This window comes from Pinus tabuliformis, chromosome 5_2 (assembly GCF_031772625.1).
Source record: "Pinus tabuliformis cultivar Carrire ecotype Pingquan chromosome 5_2, CPIR1, whole genome shotgun sequence".
Classification (NCBI taxonomy): Eukaryota; Viridiplantae; Streptophyta; class Pinopsida; order Pinales; family Pinaceae; genus Pinus; species Pinus tabuliformis.
In genome coordinates this window covers 16,857,974-16,877,919 of record NC_142306.1, presented here as the reverse complement: position 1 = coordinate 16,877,919, position 19,946 = coordinate 16,857,974, and the positions used below count along the sequence as shown (strand labels likewise).

The 19,946-nt window shown below is 31.2% G+C and overlaps 1 long non-coding RNA gene across 4 annotated transcripts; it reads left to right on the top strand.

Moving 5' to 3' along the window:
* The first annotated feature begins 11,360 nt into the window (after window positions 1-11,360).
* Window positions 11,361-19,228, top strand: LOC149157267 (uncharacterized). 4 transcript variants are annotated; one of them, XR_016261988.1, is made up of 3 exons: window positions 11,361-11,467; window positions 13,739-13,805; window positions 18,805-19,160. It is a non-coding gene; the product is annotated as an uncharacterized LOC149157267 (long non-coding RNA). The 4 variants fall into 4 exon arrangements; XR_016261989.1 differs by lacking the exon at window positions 18,805-19,160 and adding an exon at window positions 13,944-14,801; XR_016261987.1 differs by lacking the exon at window positions 13,739-13,805 and adding an exon at window positions 19,167-19,228 and having other exon boundaries at window positions 11,369-11,467; window positions 18,805-18,951.
* The last annotated feature ends 718 nt before the right edge of the window (window positions 19,229-19,946 follow it).

Sequence of the window (19,946 nt, the reverse complement as noted above, 5' to 3'; positions counted from 1 at the left end):
AATAATTAACTACAACATCTTGTTCAATTTCAACTTTTATCTTCCTAAGTATTGTTTCTCTAAGAAATTAAAATAATAACAAAAGAAACGAAATTAAAGTGTCTACTTGCAATTTCCTCCTCAGTCCTCTCAAAGACCAAATGACTCTCTGTCATGATGACCTTCCTCAGCTAGATGCTCCTCCATCATATTTTAATGACAATTAGAAGTAATTTTTTATATTGGATGACTCCCTACAATCACATGTTAAAATTTTGATATAATTCAATTATAAAGTTTCAAAATTTGAACATCTATACAAACAATGCAAATTTTATGTTTCAATTTAATTTAAACAAAAATTGAATTTTATGCCATGCAAACATGATATTTTAAATTTCTTGAGTTTTATGACATTTTATTTTATAAAAAACTTCTTATACCATCAAATATTCAAATATTAAATTGGGATTTTATTTAAACTAATTTATATCTATAATATAATGTATTTTAAATTCATGTAAGAGCTTGCATTTTAAAATTTATTCTCACATTCTAAAACCTTTTTATTTTATATTCCATATTATAAAATTTAAAGTTTGGATATATTTTAAGGACAATTTGAAAATGACATTCAAAATTAATATTTTATTTTGGAGGACTCTCTACAATTACATGTTAAAATTGGATATAATTAATAATGATAAAGTTTCAAAATTTGAACATTTATACAAACATATTTTTACATTTTCAAAATTGCAAACATGATATACTAAATTTCTTTTGAGTTATGACATTTTATTATATAAAAAATTTATTGTCCCATCAAATATCTAAATATTAAATTCAATTGCTAATTAAACTAATTTATATCTATAATATAATGTATTTTAAATTCATGTAAGAGCTTGCATTTTAAAATTTATTCTCACATTTTAAAACATTTTTAGTTTATATTCCATATTATAAAATTTAAAGTTTGAATATATTTTAATGACAATCAGAAAATGACATTCAAAATTAATATTTTATTTTGGAAGACTCTCTACATTTACATGTTAAAGTTTGATATAATTAATAATAATAAAGTTTCAAAATTTGAACATTTATGCAAACATATTTTTACATTTTCAAAAATGCTTTTAAAAGTTTCACCACTAGAAAAGGTATTTAATTTTCAATTTCACATTTTAAAATTTGATGCTTGTAAACACATATTCATATATCCCAATCACATTTGAAATGCTTAATATTTGATACCTTTCTCTTTTGAGTTTTGTATGACGTAGTATGTTTATTTTCAATTAATTTGGATACATGTATGTGAAATTGGTGTACTTCAAAATAATTCAAAAAAATGTTTGGGGCAATGACTTAAGAAAAAAAAAAATGTATTTGTTTGTACGACATCAATTACATGTTAAAATTTGAGAGAATTAATAATGACAAAGTTTGAAAATTTTAACATTTATGCAAACATATTTTTACATTTTTAGAAATGCTTTTAAGAGTTTCAGTATTTGATGGCACTAGAAAAGGAATTTAATTTTCAATTTGACATTTTAAAATTTGATGCTTCTAAACACATATTCGTATATCCAAATCACATTTAAAATTCTTAATTTTTGATACCCTTCTCTTGTGAGTTTTGTATGACATAGTATATGTATTTTGAATTGATTTGAATACATGTATGTAAAATTGGTGTACATCAAAATAATTCAAATAAATGTTTGGGGGCAGTGACTTGTAAGAAAAAAGGAACAATTGTATTTGTTTGTATGACATCAATTATATGCTAAAATTTGATATAATTAATAATGATGAAGTTACAAAATTTGAACATTTATACAAACATATTTTTACATTTTTAAAATTTCTTTAAAAGGTTCACTATTTGATGGCATGAGAAAATGAATTTAATTTTCAATTTCTCATTTTAAAATTTGATGCTTGTAAACACATATTCATACATCATTAAAATTATTAATTTTTGGTAACTTTCTCTTGTGAGTTTAGTATGGCATATTATATGTATTAATACGTGTATGTAAAATTGGTGTACTTCAAAGATAATTCAAATAAATGTTTGGGGGAGGCGACTTGTAAGCCAAAAAAAAAAAATTATATTTGTTTGTATGACATCAATTACATGTTAAAATTAGCTATAATTAATAATGATGAAGTTCAAAATTTTGAAAATTTATACAAGCATATTTTTACATTTTCAAAATTTCCTTTAAAAGTTTCACTATTTGATGACGCTAGAAAAGTTATTTAATTTTCAATTTCACATTTTAAAATTTGATGCTGGTAAACACACATTCATATTCCCAATCACATTTAAAATTCTTAATATTTGATACATTTCTCTTCGGATTTTATTTTTTTTTGCATGAAATATGATATGTATTTTGAATTAATTTTGGTACATGTATGTAAAATTGCTGTACTTCAAAATAATTCAAATAAATGTTTTGGGGGCGTTCACTTGTAAGCAAAAAAAAAAACAATTCTATTTGTTTGTATAACATTAAATTCTATAATTTTAAGTTTCATATTAGTTTTTTACATGTATTAATGACGAGAGTTTCATACCCTCATCGAGTTGGATATAAAGAGTACCTAAAAGGTTGGGGGTCTAGCTCACCACCCCATTGCAGCATATTTCAATTCAAGAGGATGGGTGGCGTGGCCAACCCACCCTATGCCCCAAGTATGTGAGAATTTTTTATTACATTCATGAATATGGCCACCGTATGCACCAAATATGTGAGCATTTTTTATTACAATGATAAATATGGCCACGAGATGCACCAAATATGTGGGAATTTTTTTATTACATTGACGAATATGGCAAGTAGCCTCACATCTGTTTGGAGAGTTCTAGTGGATTATTTTATGATGTGTTACACCCCTCCCTCGTCTTAAGTGGGATTATTTATGGGGCCTTTCAACGTCGAGGGGGTGCACAAAAAATTGCATGTAACCACTAGGAATTTCATTTTGCCCTTTTTGCTCGAAGGGTCTTGGCTTGTGCCAATGGTTTGGTTTTTTTTGTGCTTTTTTTAATGAGTTTATGGATTAGTAGTTTGGTATTAGTAGAGAGAGGGAGAAGGTGAATTAATGGGTAACTTTGACTGTATCAATGAGACTTCTCGTTGGACATTGTGGCTTCTTCTAGAGTTGGTGTATTTTGTTGTAGTTTTCGGCCCCCCATAATCAATTTTGGTGTCGGTGCCTTTCATGATCCTTTCTGTTGTGGTCACATTTCTATTGGTCTTGAATTTATTGGATTTAGTGTAGTCTATAGTACAATGTTTATGATTGATTGGCGTTACCGACTACGGTGGGCTAGAAATTGTTTGAAGCCCTATCCTACTGATGATTTTCCATCTATTCTTTGTTACTATGTTATAATGTGTCATGCTCGATTAATTTATCCTCGTCTCCCTTTAGTCCTTGTATTAGCCTTCATTTTGGCCTCCTCTGGTTTAGAGATTCTGGATTTCTGTAATTGGTGTTGCCCTTTCTTGCGCTTCATGCCTCGACAATGCATGTGATGTAGCTCAGGGGCAAGTGGTCATTTTCCATTTGGCTATCCCCCCAATATTTGTGACTAGATTCACCATATGGGGACCCTCTGAGTTGATGATATTGAATTTTAAAATTTGAAGTTGCATATTAAAATCTAATTTTATCATAACATGTAAATTTTATATCAAATATTTCAATATAAAATTTGTAATTTACAATTAAATTTTTATTTTTTTAAAACCAAACGGATAAAGATTTGTATTAAAGAATCTCGATGACGAGGCCAAAAACTTTACATATTCCACTCTTCCTTGTGGGTTTGAGATTGACCACAAAGGCTCATCCCAAACCCTCAAACGAGATCCCCATCATACAAATACCTCTATGTCTTTCCAACTAAATATTTTCCAAACTGCCAACATATTTACATTCCTTCTTCCCTTGTAATTTTATTTTGATATAGAATGGCTTCCAATTTTTCTTGAAGAAAAGCTTACTCCTTTCTTCCCAACTTGAATCCAACCCCCATTTTCTGCAAATTCCAGCGAGTCTTTCTTCATTAAATGCACAATATTTTTCTTGAAATTTTTCTCATCCGCCTAATCTTCCCACGAATTTTCCTTTTCAACGATATTCCTTGTGGTTCCCTGAGGTAATCCATTTTCCACAAGGGTTTTCTTCTTTTCTACGAATGTAGCCTTATGTCTCCAATCTTTTCGATAACCACAGTGAAGAAACCTCATGCACTACGGTAAATATTCAGTTCTTCCGTCGAAAGGGGCTTCCATGTATTAGAGATGGATTTATATAGATCAACCAGCCACATCCATAACCTATTAAACATGTAAACCAAAAACCATTCTTTGAAAAATACTTTTCGCGGTCTAAAGCTTCCTCATCCACAAAAATATAAACGAAACAAGTAGCTTGCACCACTCGAAGACGAGAACAAAAATTCAACATAGAGTTGTACAAAACTGAAGAAGAGGTAGCTTGATCGCCATCCATAACTGCAAAAGAGAAAGATTTATTTGTCGAATCGACAAGATTCACCATCGAACCATCTGTAGAAAATCCATGGCAATAGAGCAAAGATTGACGACTAGGGTTTTGGGTGAAACCCTAGCCACCCAGGGTTTCCAAAGCTCTTTCCATTTCGACAAATATATGAATACTATTATAGCCAATATGTTCCCTTCCCTAATTAAATTCATTTTTCTAATATATGATAATGATGATTTTGTTTTGTTTCCATGGTAAGATTAAAAAATAGTTATTTTATTTTGTTCGTGGGATTTTATCAAGGAAAATTTTAAGGATGGAAAATTTTCTTGAAGTTTAAAACATTGGCGAATCTCACTAATCCCTAATATGCAAATTATAAATGTTTATTGATATATTTGTAAAATTATTCAAATTTATAATTATTTTATATATAGTCTTTATATAATGTTGGCGATTTTTAAGGCAAAATAATTTTATATTCTAAAATTTGGGCGAATCATCTTTTATAAAATGGGAAATTGGCGAATCTTTTTTGTGGAAAAATCATGGAAAATTAGCCCACTGGGCGAACATTAGCCCCTAAAATTTTCCATGGATTTTATGTTATATAAAATATATATCAATAAAGATAGAGTTGTGTTGCTTTGACTCATGCTTTATATTTAAAATTTAAAATAGATTATAAACTCGATGATGGGGCCAAAACCTTTACATATTCCATTCTTCCCTGTGGGTTTGAGATTGACCACAAAGGCTCGGCCCAAACCCTCAAACGAGCTCCCCATCATACAAATACCTCAGTGTCTTTCCAACTAGATATTTTCCAAAATACCAACATATTTACATTCCATCTTCCCCTGTATTTTTATTTTCATATAGAATGGCTACCTGTTTTTCTTGGAGAAAAACTTATTCCTTTCTTCCCAACTTGAATCCAACCCACATTGTCTGTAAATGCTAGCAAGTCATTCTTCATTAGATGCACCGTATTTTTCTTGAAATTTTTCTAATCCGCCTAATCTCCCAAAGGGTTTTCCTTTTCAACAAGATTCCTTGTGGTTTCCGGAGGTAATCCATTTCCCACGAGGGTTTACTGGTTTTCTACGAACGTTGCATGAGAGTAACGATAGAATTTTCCCAGCACGTTCCTAATGGAGGAATGCGACGTGTGATTCCTGAATTCCAAGGGAAGGTTCGATAATCTTATCCAAATTGGGGTTTTAGAAATTGATGTCATTGCTAGATCTAAATTGGAAGACTAGCGCTGCATGCAGAGGCCAACGCTCCTCCAAAACCATGGCCCAACTTCACACGTAGCCTTATGCCTCCAATCTTTTCGAAAACCACAATGAAGAAACCTCGTGCACTTGGGTAAATATCTAGTTCTTTGGTCGAGAGGGGTTCCATGTCTTAGAGATGGATTTGTACGTATCAACCAGCCACGGCCATAACCCGTTAAACCTGCAAACCAAACCATTCTTTGAAAAATACTTTTCACAGTCTAAAGCTTCCTCATCCACAAAAATGTAAACGGAAAAAATAGCTTGCACCACTCAAAGACGAGAACCAAAATTCAACATAGAGTTGTATGAAACTGAAGAAGAGCTAGCTTGATCGCCAACCATACCTGCAAAAGAAAAAGATTTATTTTTCAAATCAATAAGATTGACCATTGAACGATGTGCAGAAAATCCATGCAAATGAATCAAAGGTTGAGCGACTAGGGTTTTGGGTGAAATCCTAACCACCGAGGGTTTCCAAAGATCTTTCCATTTCGAAATATCCATGGTAAATATGGGGCAAGCATCTAATGATCTTAGGCACACTACTACTCCAAATAGCTTCCCATGTGGAAAGAATGAAATTTCTAAGTTTTCTAATGAGGTCATCGAGATGTCCTTGAATATGAATATGAAGAGTAAGCTTGAGCTTGGCTGGATGGGGGGATATGAGGAAAGGATAAACTATATCAAGAAACCCTGAGCTTGCATTCCCCAAGTTTGGGAGCCAGATGAGAGTCGGGTGTTGCAAAATGGGTAACTGTAAAATGAGTTGTCAAATGAGAGAGGATAACAAAAGGAAATAGAGGCCATGACGAAGAAAAAGTAGGAATTTGTAAGCATGACCATTCGTGAACATCCTCCTCTCTTGATGAAAATTTTTGAAGAAAAAAAAGACAAAACCTAAGTTCAAATTTCTAGAGTGTTATCAATGAGTTTTGGAATCCTTCAAAAGTGTTTCTCCAACTCTACAAGGACATCATTAGGAATTCAACTCATTGTCTATGGAAGCATCTATTGGCATTCATATAAAGTCTCGGAGTCATAATATAAATTTCTCGTGGACGGAATTCTTTTACAAGGTTCTAGAGCTACAATATGGTTTCCATACACGATGCGAAGGTCATTTATTATAGGGAAATGCGTTTATTGAATACATGTGAGGTCAACTATGATATGTGGCTAAGCTTCCGTTGCCTGAGGTGGTATCTTAGGTGTCATGGACGTTCATGATTTGATCTTTGAAATGGATGGAGGAGATTGCATCGGGTAAGGGTTTGGGTAACTACCCAATCCAAACCCTCTGTCGAAGTATCGTTGTAAATTTTGTTCTCACGAGGAAAGGTTGTTGCTTTGCATCTATCCTCCAAACCCTAACATATTTTTCATTTGCCTTGAGGGACGACCTGTAAATTTCTCCTTTATATTGTGACTCTAAGTGTGGGTTCCCAAGTCTGTTGTGTGAGAGGTGTACATCTTCATGGTGACTTACAAGTAGAAGAGAGCTTTTAAGAAATTGTCACTCATTTCTTGTTTCTTTCACTTGTATATATCTTGCATCCGTTTAAGCTTCCTCCATGGCTCTCTTAGTTCTTAATTGGTTAACATGGCAAGTTTACATTTCTTAAAGGCGATGAGGGTTTCCTCCCTTTGAGACAATAACTTCCTTAAGATTTTACCTCTCGCCACTCCGAAAAAGATCCTTGGCTCCAATTTCATTAAGTAATATTCCTCGTTCCAATATTAAAATATAATAATATTTTATGGTGTTTGACATGATTGTGTTTCCTCAACATCTCCTTCTCTTAACTGTATGGCCGATTCGAATTAACCCCTCTATTACTTTACATATCCGCTTGCAGAAAAGGTTGTATCTCCCTTACCCCTTGTACAAGTATTTGTAACCATCCCTTGAACCACTTAGTTCTCAATTTACATTTTGTGAATTTAGTGTGATTCTGACTCTCACAACTCTATTTCTAGGTAAGTGTAAGGAGTGTCGAGCTCGAATTACAAGAAAGTCTTTCCCTATTCAAGGATCTATCCTCGCTCGAGGTGCTTTGAAAGGGTTCCATGTTCTAAATAACACTACTTCTCTTTTTGACACGTCATGGCTAAGCAACTTCTTCTACTTAATTGCATATTGTAATTTTTAAAATGTGTTTATAGGTAAGCGTAGCCCCTCCGAGGGGTTTGTGCTCATGTGCCCAGAAAAATGCAATGGACATGATTTTACTTTATCCACACATTCACATGAAGGTTTTTTATTTTTAATTTCTCATGGACGTCGACTTAAGGGTCTATAATGTGGTGAAAATGCATAATATGGGTGCACGCAGGACTTTGAAGGGTGTGGCCTTTCGTAGGGTTTATTTTTAGTTATACATTTTTGAATGTGTTGTTTTAGTCTTCTTCCATGGGATACAATTGATTTAATCTTAAATATACTTAGGGTTTTCGAGCTCTCATGTAACTTATGTGGAAAGAACCTTTTGTTGATTTAGAACTATCAATATTTTGTTTACAATTACTACATTAATCTTGAAACACTTCTTGCATGTCTACAATAATGGAATATTACGATTGTATGTTAATCTTCGTAGAGGAATCTTGTTTCTAGTTTTGCACAAATATTATTATTATTATTATTTTACTCGATCAATATCTTTTCTATTGCTCTGCAAATACTCTTCTTGTACATACTTAGTTATGGTATTTATTACGAACATGGAATGTCGTACTTCTTTCTTAGTAAGAAACACTCTGTGTTAATAACTATGATGACTAGGCACAACGACCCACCCCCACACACACACACAACAGAGTATCCTCGAGGTCTTTGTATGGTTCATAGTTTATATCTTTTGTGTTTGTAGGGGTTATTAGTTTGAGCACACATATTGAAAATTTCGACTTGGATTTACATAAAATTTATTTTGTTCAAATTTGTGACCGTGAGAAATGATGGGAGGAGTTTGGAGATCTAAGATAACCACTCGACAGAGATGTGGAAAATATTGACAAAGAGACTTGGTGTGCGCACGATTCGATAGAAGGAAGACAATGTTCTTCTCATATGCATGATAATCTATTGTTGATATTTTGTAGCCTTGCGTAGGAGTATTACTAATATAAACATCGTTCCCAAGTATGCTTGGTGAGGTGTGCTATATATGAAAGCAAAGATAGTGAGGGAGTTAGTCTCCTCTCATTATTCCTTGAATGAATATTGTTTGAGGAATGTTGTGACGCAAGTCTTTGTAGGTAGGTGCAAAAAATTCAAGATTCATGGATATGTCCTATATCTAAAACTTTGAAAGATGAAAGGTTTGTTCAAAGTTCTTGAATGCATTGAGTGAATGCTATAATCCTTCAAATAGCCTTTGTCCTAACTCTACAAAGACAACAATAGGGAGTTAGTTCACAATGTGTGGAAGAACCTAATGGATTTTTATTGTGACATTCATAAAGTTGTGTGATTGAGGTTGGGATATGATTTCTTAAGAAATGGCTCAACCATTGCAGAGAAGAGGGAGACACAATTCGTTGCCAATAGAAAGAGTATCTTTTAACCCATCGAAAAGCAAGTTATTCTTGGTTTTAGAAACGCCCCTGATTTGCCCCCAAGTACCATAGTTTATAAATATTGTCTAGGAGAGGCATATATGTGAGGAATCATGGTATTCATGTGATTTGTTTTATTCCGTCCCATACAAAAACTCAAGAATAGAAAATAAACGTTACACATTTGTACGAAATCCTTTGACAAGACTCATCGAGTCATGGTGATTGTTAGTGCTGCGATGGCATCCCCATGAAAGAGAATGTGTATCAATGATAAAATCCCTATTGGTGTGGATGATATCAGAGTTATTCAAAACAAATATTATGTTTGAAAGAAGACAAAAATCGATGTTTCACAATAGACTAGCAATGTATGCATTTTTCTAATATTTTGTCTTCTAAGTTTGTACAAAAATAATAGAGATGTTGTTGTAAATGCAGCGAGATGGTTGTATGTGATGTGAGATAAATCACGTGGTGCCTTGAGAGATAAGGTGAGTAGGTAGGAAAGGCACAAGGCTATGTATGAAGGTGGATATGAAAACATGGTTAGATTATTGGATCAAGTGGAGTTTGTTAGCATTTCCAATGATATTATTAGAGAAAGGGTAGTTTGGTCCTTGTAATCCTTTTTGGCATTTGTCAAAGAAACATATTGAGCGAAGTGAACTAATGTGCAAGTGAAAATTTTGTTGGAATTGACTAAACTTGATGATGTAAACAAATATTCCGAGTATATGCAAGTCTCGCACCAATACAATAATTAGGCTATTCTATTAAACCAACCATTTGATATTGTATTTTTTAAGTTGGTAATATCCATAAAGAAGTAAACCAACAATTTCTAACTTTATAATATTAGTGAATAAATAATAATAATTAAAGAAGAAATTAGAACATTACTATACATGGTTTATCCCTTTTAACTATCTAGACAAGACTTAAACCTAGGACAAATAACATATTTCATTCATTCATTAGTATAAAATTAAAACATTAATATCCATCACTTGTCCTTTTAAAATATTTAGGAAAAATAACTAAATAAATAAAAGTGTTCATTCACTAATAATAATAATAATATAAATGTTTGGAAATCTTTGAGGAAGAGAGCGAGAGATTTTGAGGAACAATGAAAAATTTTGATAGTTGGTTGGTAAACAAGCAAATGGAACACAGTGGCAGTGGAACACAGTGGCAGTGGTGTTCTTTCACTGAGCAAAACCTGAGGGGAAGGGGGCACATAAAGGAATGGAATTTCGATAAAAGCCGTTAGAATTAATTAATTAATACACATATATGTGGGTGTATGGCTGGAGGGAAGTGTTGGTGAATTCCTATTTCAAATTCAACGGCCACATTTCGAACTGCCTCACGGATTCCAAAATATTTACGCATGCCAGCTTGACGGATTCCAAAATCCGTAACATATAATCTCATCCGATATCGTATCATTAGTGTACGCGGGCCGCATTTGGGAGGGAGGTTGTGCAGGTGAGGTGAGGGGAGGCTGGGGCATTGCATCGTGAAATAAATGCACAGTGGAGCGCGAGATTTGAGAGGTGCGGCATGTGAGATTGTGTTTTCCTGTTCTATCTGTATTCCCATTCCCATCCACTGGACGCTATGAGTGGAGCTTGCTTCAAAATCCGGGGACTCATGGAAGGAATTTGTGAGTTGAGGGAGCAGAAGATTGGACATGGTGGGGGTTTTTTAGGTCCGCAGAAGAACAAAGCAGAGCTGCAGAGAAGTTGGGATTTATTAGATGGCTTGACTTGTTTTCTATTTATTTTTTCTTTTTTTTCAAGCATGGCCATGAGTAATTGAATAATTGTTTCATGTTTCTGCCTGTGCCTCTGTTTCTTTTTTTTGGGTTTTTGGTTTTGTTTTTAGTTTTGTTTTGGGGTTTTTGGTTTTGCTTTCAGTTTTAGTGTTGATTTTTTTGTTTTGGTTTTGGTTTTCTTTTTTCAGCCTGGGTCTAGAGGGCCAGGGTCTAGAGGGCCAGGGAGAGGGAGAGGAGGCTGGGTCTAGCTCTAGTTTGCTGGGCTTAGGAGGGAGGATGATGCTAAAGAGAAGAGAAGAGAACATGAGATGGGATCCAGGTATGCACCCTTTTATTTTTTATTTGTATTTTAAGATGGTTTTGTAATAGACTGTCAAAATTAATTGTGTGTGTGGTTGGAAAATTTTATTATACACATTTATTTTCCTAATACTTCCTGTTTTGGCTTTGTGTTTGGAGTAGAAAAGCAAAATTACAAGTTCAATCAATGAGTGTAGAATGAATGCATACTGTAGGTGTGGGTTTATGCTAGCATCTGTCTTCCATAATTAACAATTTGTTCATAAATGAAAGTGTCTGGGTTTTAAATGCTCATGTGCTACTACGCTTTCCCTTGTATTCCAACTCCAACTCCATGTAAGCATTGACCCAAAAAAATCCATCTCTGATGCCCTTCGATTTGTAAGAGCCGGGAATAATGGTTAAGCCTTCTTTTCGTTCAATGTTCTGGGATAGTTACTGATTATAATGTTCGTTGATAACAGAATAGAGTTACATTTTTGAGTATCGTTGTTTTGCTTTTGCTTTTAATAAAATTTAAATCTATGAAATCTTTTTAAAAAATTTGGGGTTTATAGGGTTTCGTTCCTTCTCAGCCTTATATTTCAAAGATATGGTTTCAGACGACCCCACTTAACCCCACATAGCATAGCTATGGAAACAAATACTTTCCAGAGGGTCAGGGCCCTTACTTACCCCAGCACAGCTAGTTACGTATAGACGGCTAAGGCAGGGAATGTCCCGTAGTCAGGTGAACCAGTCATCAGTCAATTTTGTTATAATAGCCGCCCGAAAGAAGGGCCATTGGTTTGTTATTTATTATATCATGTGTAATTAGACTTATCTGATCACAACTATAGTTTTCAGAACTCATTCCTCACTCTGCCCTTCAAAAAAAATGGTGGTTACTTAATTTGGCATGGCGTCTTTATGTTGAACTGCAGCCCTATTCCGCTTGCTTGGGTGCCTGCCTGTGCGACCCCGTAAGGTAATACGCTCTGCAATAACCTTTGCCTCTGCCCAGTGCTGCTTACGGTTTTGCCCTGAGGGACAAGTAAGCAAAGCAACCCTAATCATAGGTTTGTGCTAATGAGTAGTCTAGGTAGGGTCGCACTTTTATTTTTTTAAAGTCGAAGCAAATAACTGTTTCTTTGTATAAGATCAATATCTTAAAAAATAACTGCTTCTTTGTATAAGATCAATATCTTAAAAATGGCATGTTCTTCCTTCTTTGTGATTTTTTGATTAGTTTACTAGGAACATTTTTGTGGCCTTAGCCCATATAAGTGTGTTTTACATTTTAAGTTGAGAGATTACAACACAACTAATTGAAATGACAGATGGTGTCATGCATGTTCTTCATTTTGTGTGATCCCTTGATCAATCTACTAGGATGGTTTTTGTGGCCTTAGCTCATATAATTGTGTTTTATATTTCAAGTTGAGAGATTACAGCACAACCAATTGAAAGTAAAGATGGTGTCATGCATGTTCAACATTCTTTGTGATCCCTTGATCACTCTACTAGGAACATTTTTGTGGCCTTATTCCATATAAGTGTCTTTTATATTTCAAGTTGAGAGATTATAGCACAACTAATTGAAATGACAGATGGTGTCATACTTGTTCAACATTCTTTGTGGTCCCTTGACCAGTCTACTAGAAACATTTTTGTGGCCTTGGCCCATATAAGTGCTTTTTATATTTCAAGTTGAGAGATTACAACACAACTAATTGAAATAACAGTGGCATCTAAGGATGTCCATGTCATCTGAATTGAAATGATAACAACATTGACAACATTCTCTAACACCCCTGAAATGAGCTTTAGGAAAAGTAGATCAAAATGCTTTGGAAAGCCAAGAGAGTAGATGTCAATTGCAAAACATATGCTAATAAATATTTTCACTCTGTTGTAACTTTGAAGTATTAGGTGTAGATATGTGCCATAAAAAGAGGTCTCCTATTATTAGCTAGCTTTGTTGATATTATGACATAAGTGAAGATATTTAGTTGTTTAAGACCTTCTATTAACTTGCTTTTAGTGCTCTAGATAATCTCATATTATATATATATATCTATTACAATTTACTATTTTGGATTTCATGTGAAATGCTGGGGGATATTTATAAAGGAGAATTTTTTTATTGCTTATAACATTTATTTATTTTGAATTGGATTCGAAAAGAATATTTAATTTTATTTAATTTGCAGTAGATATGAAAGAATATTTCATTAATTGTATTTTGTTTTTAGTGTATTTTTCAAAAAAAATGTTATTAAACATTTAACTTTCTTATGATATGAAACAGATTGATGGAGGAGCAGAGATGGAAATTGCTTTAACAAAAGAGTGACATCTTTTGGGGGAGTTGGAAGGTAAGAATGTAATTAGTGATGAATCAATAGGAAAATTGTTGGATTTGAAAGTATATTTAAATAATTGTTTTTGTTTTTATTAATTGAGAGTAAAATTGCTATTAAATATTTAATTTTCTTGTGTTATGAATATCACAGGTACATGGAAATTTCTTTTTACAAGAGTAAGATAGTGTGCTAAAGAGGTACATGGAGAGAAGGTTGAATAGGTGCAGCAAGTAGATGAATAGCCTTTGGCAGAAAAGTGTAATTGGTGAAGACAATTGTATATTGTTGATGTAAAGAGCCAAAAAGAAAAAACTATAATAGATATAAATCAAATAATTTTTTTTTGAGAAGGGGTTGCCCCTTCTCACAACCTTCATGGATAGCCATGGCCAAAGCTATCATGGAGGAGTGTCACTTTTTATTATGTTTATGATGCTTTGTAGTTTAGTTTTTAAATTTTTTGTTATTTTTATGTGGCTTTTGGTTATAAAAAATTTAATTTTAATTTTCTATCTTTTTATAATAACAGTTCTTTTTTATTACTTATTTTGATCTTAAAATATTAATAATATTTTTTTACTATTAAGTGATCTTTTCAATAATAGTTATATAATAAAATTGCTAACAAAATATTACCTTCAAAATTTACAGTACACTACTCTTTATGCAAAAACTTTTGATATATTTAATTTTCAACCTCGCATTTGAATTTTAATTTTTTGGCATTTTCAAACATGATGTGTAGCACAACCACTTGGATATTTCAAACTTGACATTTTGGAATTTAAATCTTAACACAGAGGCCTATACATATAAATAATGAAAATTGTAAAATTACATTTAAAAAGTTCAATGTTTCATGACTCTACAATTGCATTCTTAATAGAAATTAATTATGGAAATTCCAAAATTCATACAAACACACTTTTACATGCCCCCCAGATTTATGAAAATCACATTCAAAGATTTCAATGTTTGATTACTTGGACACTTACACTATTTAATTTTCAATTCCACTACTTAAAATTTGATGCTTATACACACATTTATGTACTCCAATGACATTTATAAAATTACACTATTTTCCATGTTAAAATCTGATATATAAAGGAGAACATTATAAACAAAAGCTTAAATTGATATATTTGTGTTGTGTTGTGTAGTGTTGTACCCTTTTTGTTGAGTGTGATGTTGTTGTTGGTGTTGTGTTTGTGTGTATAAGGTGGTACACATAACATTGTCTATTTAAGTTAATTTAACTATTTAAAATTTGATGTTTGAGAGACAAGGACTCTTATTACATTCATATGATATTTAATTTCTAATCTAGCTTTATCAAAATAATATAAATACTTTTGATGTTTGACTTACCTAAGCTGAAAAAAAATGTATCTTAAACTGTAATTTTATAAAAGAAAAAACATGTGATTTTTGTATGAAATGTTCCAATATAATGATTATATTGCTATCAAATTTATCTTTTAATATATTGTAATGATGAGTTTGGATGAGAAATTTGCATTTCAAATTAATTTACATACATTTGTATTGGATTATATGATATCCAATTATATAATTGTAAATTTAATTATAATGTTGTGATGAGTTATCCATTTATTTTTATCTTTTTAATTTGTTTTCTTAAAATATTATAATGATGCTACCTTTTTTGGTTAATGCAAAATTTATGTTTCAATTTAATCTAAATAAATGAAGATTGAAATTTTCTGCACTTTATACATGAATTTCTAAATTTCTTTTAAACTTTTATGGCATTTTATTTTATAATTTTTTGGCTTAGTCAAACACATTTAAATATGAATTTTTTAGTTTTTAATTAAACAAAATTTTGATGTATTTTAAACTCATTTAAGAGCTTCTGTTTTAAAATTTATTCTCACATTTTAAACTTACTTTTGTATTCTATATTCCATATTATAAAATTTTAAAATTTATTCTCACATTTTAAAACTTACTTTTGTATTCTATATTCCATATTATAAAATTTACGAGTTTGAATATATTTTAATGAGAATTGGAAAATGAAATTTAAAATTATTTTTTTAGATTGGATGACTCTACATAATTACATGTTAAAATTTTGATATAGTTAATAATCATAAATTTCAAAATTTGAACATTTATACAAACAATGCAAATATCATGTTTCAAGTTATAATGTAAGAAAAGATTGAAATTTTATGAGTTGTAGACATGAATTTATTTTGCATCTGAAGACATTTTTTTATTATAAAATTTTGCTTATCCCATAAAGTATTTAAACACTGAATTTTCAGTTTTTAATTAAACTAATTTATATCTATAATGTAATGTACTTTAAGTTCATTTAAGAGCTTGAATTTTAAAACTTACGTCTTTATTCTATATTCCATATTATAAAATTTAAAGTTTGGACATATTTTAATAACATTTAAAACTTACTTCTCTCCTCGTCTTCTTTTCTTTTTTATTGTATTGGATGACTTTTTACAATTACATGTTAAAATTTGATATAATTAATAAAGATGAAGTCTTAAAACTTAAACATTTATACAAACAACTCAAATTTTATGTTTCAAGTTGATCGAAATTTACATGAATTTTTAAATTTCTTTTGTATTTTATGGCAATTTATTTTATAAATTTTTGTTTATTCCAACAAATATTTAAATATTAATTTTCTAGTTTTTAATTAAACCAATTTATATCTATAATACAATGTATTTTAAATTCATTTAAGAGGCTGCATTTTAAAATTTATTCTCACATTTTAAAAGTTAGTTTTGCATTTTATATTCCATATTATAAAATTAAAAGATTGGATATGTTTTAATGGGAATTGGAATATGACATTTAAAATTAATTATTTGTATTAGATGACCCTATACAATTACATGTTGAAATTTGATATAATTAATAATGATGAAATCTCAAAAATTTGAACATTTATACAAAGAATGGAAAATTTTATGTTTCAAGTTTATATCAAACAAAAAATGAAATTTGATGCCTTGTAGACATGAATTTCCAAAGTTCTTTTGCATTTTATGACATTTTATCTTATAATTTTTTTTCTTATACCATCAAATATTTAAATATTTAAGTTTTAGTTCTTAATTATATCTGTAATGTAATGTACTTTAAATTCATTTAATAGCTTTCATTTTAAAATTTGTTCTCACATTCTAAAACTTACTTTTGTATTTCACATTCCATATTATAAAATTTAAAATTTGGATAAAATGAAATTTAAAATTAATTTTTTTTATATTGGATGACTCTATACAATTACATGTTAAAATTTGATATAGTTAATAATAATAAGTTTAAAAATTTGAACATTTATACAAACCATGCAAATATTATGTTTCAAGTTTATGTAAATAAAGAATGAAATTTTATACCCTATAGACATGAATTTCTAAATTTCTGTTGCATTTTATGACATTTATTTTATAAAATTTTGCTTATCTCATGATATATTTAAATATTAAATTTTCAGTTTATAATTAAACTAATTTATATCTATAATATAATGTATTTAAATTCATTTAATAGCTTGTTTTTAGAAGTTAATCTCAGACTTTAAAACAATTTTTATTCTATTTTATTTTATTTTTTATTTTTCATCCTTCCATATTAAAAAATTTAAAATTTGGATTTATGTTTCAAGTTAATCTAAAAGGATTGAAACTTTATGCCTTGTAGACATGAATTTTTAAATTTCTTTTTGATTTTATTTTATAAATTTTGGTTTAATACATCAAACATTTAAATATTAAAATTTCACTTTTCAATTAAACAAGTTTATATCTATAATATAATGTATTTTAAATTCATTATAAGAACTTGCGTTGTAAAATTTATTTTCACATTTTAAAACTTATCTTTGTATTTTATATTCCATATTATAAAATTAAAAGATTGCATCTTCCATATTAAAAAATTTAAAATTTGGATTTTATGTCTCAAGTTAATCTAAAAAGATTGAAACTCTATGCCCTATAGACATGAATTTTTAAATTTCTTTTTGATTTTATTTTATAAATTTTGGTTTAATACATCAAAAATTTAAATATTAAAATTTCACTTCTTAATTAAACAAATTCATTTTAAGAACTTGCCTTTTAAAATTTATTTTCACATTTTAAAACTTATCTTTGTATTTTATATTCCATATTATAAAATTAAAAGATTGCAGGATAAAAATTAATTGAAATGATTAATAGTTTGATTCACTATGTGATTAGTTTATTGGGTTGTTGATTACAATGATTTATTAGATATCTTGGCTTATTTATGACTCGTACCAGCACCGTTAGTTCTTGGACAAGTGTCCACTCCTTTATAATCTCACTCGTGCTTTGATAAGTGAACCACAAACCCTATTCTCATCTGTTTTACTCTGTAGTCATCCTTCTGGTGTGATTTTCACTGTAAGAGTGTGTGCTGCTTCTTGTGCTTTGGTTCAGTCTCGATCTACAAAACGTGTTAAGCTTCACTCTCTAGTGAGATACACTTGTTCGACACTGGTTTTCTCTTGTTCTTCTGCCTCGGTGCTTAATATACTCTGTTGTGCTATGGAAATGAGCTTATTTGAAAAGATTGTGAATTTTCTCTGTTTGTGTGGTTACAGTTGGTTGTTTTGTTGGACTCTGCGACTGTTCCTTTCTTGGTTTTGTTGATTCAACCATTCTGAGAGTTCTCTGGTCATATTGCCCTGTTTCCTTAACAGGTTGTGGTCTGAGGGTCTTCGGCTTCGATTTCTTCTTCAACGGCATTCTGTTGGAGCTCGAGGGTTTCACTGTGTAATCATCCTTTGTGCTGCTTCTTGTGCTTTGGTTCGGTCTCTATCTACAAAACCTGTTAAGCTTCACTCTCTAGTGAGATACACTTGTTCGGCACTGGTTTTCTCTTGTTCTTCTGCCTCGGTGCTTAATATACTCTGTTGTGCTATGGAAATTAGCTTATTTGAAAAAATTGTGAATTTTCTCTGTGTGTGTGGTTACAGCTGGTCGTTTTGTTGGACTCTGCGACTGTTCCTTTCTTGGTTTCTTTGATTCAACCATTCTCAGAGTTCTCTGGTCATATTGCCCTGTTTCCTTAACAGGTTGTGGTGTGAGGGTCTTCAGCTTCGATTTCTTCTTCAACGGCGAAGGTAAGGTCCCGTTATATGCTATCATTCTTCTCCCCTTTCTATGCATTTATCTGTCTCGCTTGCTCCTTTTTTAGCAGAGGGACCCTTGGTGATTGTAACCCGGCACTCTTTCTCTGCACTAGTAAACTCGAACCCTATGTTTACATATTTTTTTGTTCCTTGTTCTATTCTTGTCACGAAATGCTCACGCTTTATTGTTAGCGATTTTGTTGCAGGTGGGTTCGTCCCGGAGGACTTGGCTTTGGCTTTGTGGTGTGCTGGCTAGACCCGGGTAGGGTCGCTCCTTGTCAATCTTGTTCACTTATTTATCTCTGCCACTGGCTTCGGTTAGGGTAGTCTGTTGTGAAGACTTTTGGCTGGTCGATATAATGTAGCCGAGTCTGTTAGACTTGCAATGTTTTTGTTCTGGGTTGTTGCTGTAGGTTTGTTTACAGTTAGGGTTTCTAAAACCCGTCCACTATTACAATCTCATTCGATTTGTACAATGTTATTTTGCATAGACTGTATGTATATTGAACAGAGATTTACGGTTAATTTTGTGAATAAAAAGAGACGGTTTCCTCTTCAGAACTACCTGTACTATTGGTATCTTTCTTTGCTGGTCGGAATTTGTGTATCTTGTAGGGACTCCGTTTTCTCTTTTGATTTAATAATTCTAGGACTATGCGGCCTCGTCTTTGTAGTTTCTTTCGTGTCTATACTTGCAAGATTTTGTTGATTTGTTGGCCTGTGTAGCCAATACGAGTAGAACAATATATATATATATATATATATATATATATATATATATATATATATATATATATATATATATATATATATATATATATATGCTTTGTAGAATAGATACCAGAGAATTTACTTTCACTGTATCAAGCAATTCAACAAATTGTAGATAGACAATTGTGGGATGCCAAAATATAACTTGTGTGCTCAAAGATGTTTTTATTATATTTCTCTTTCTCTAAAAGTCGAACCCGTTACAATGCATTTTG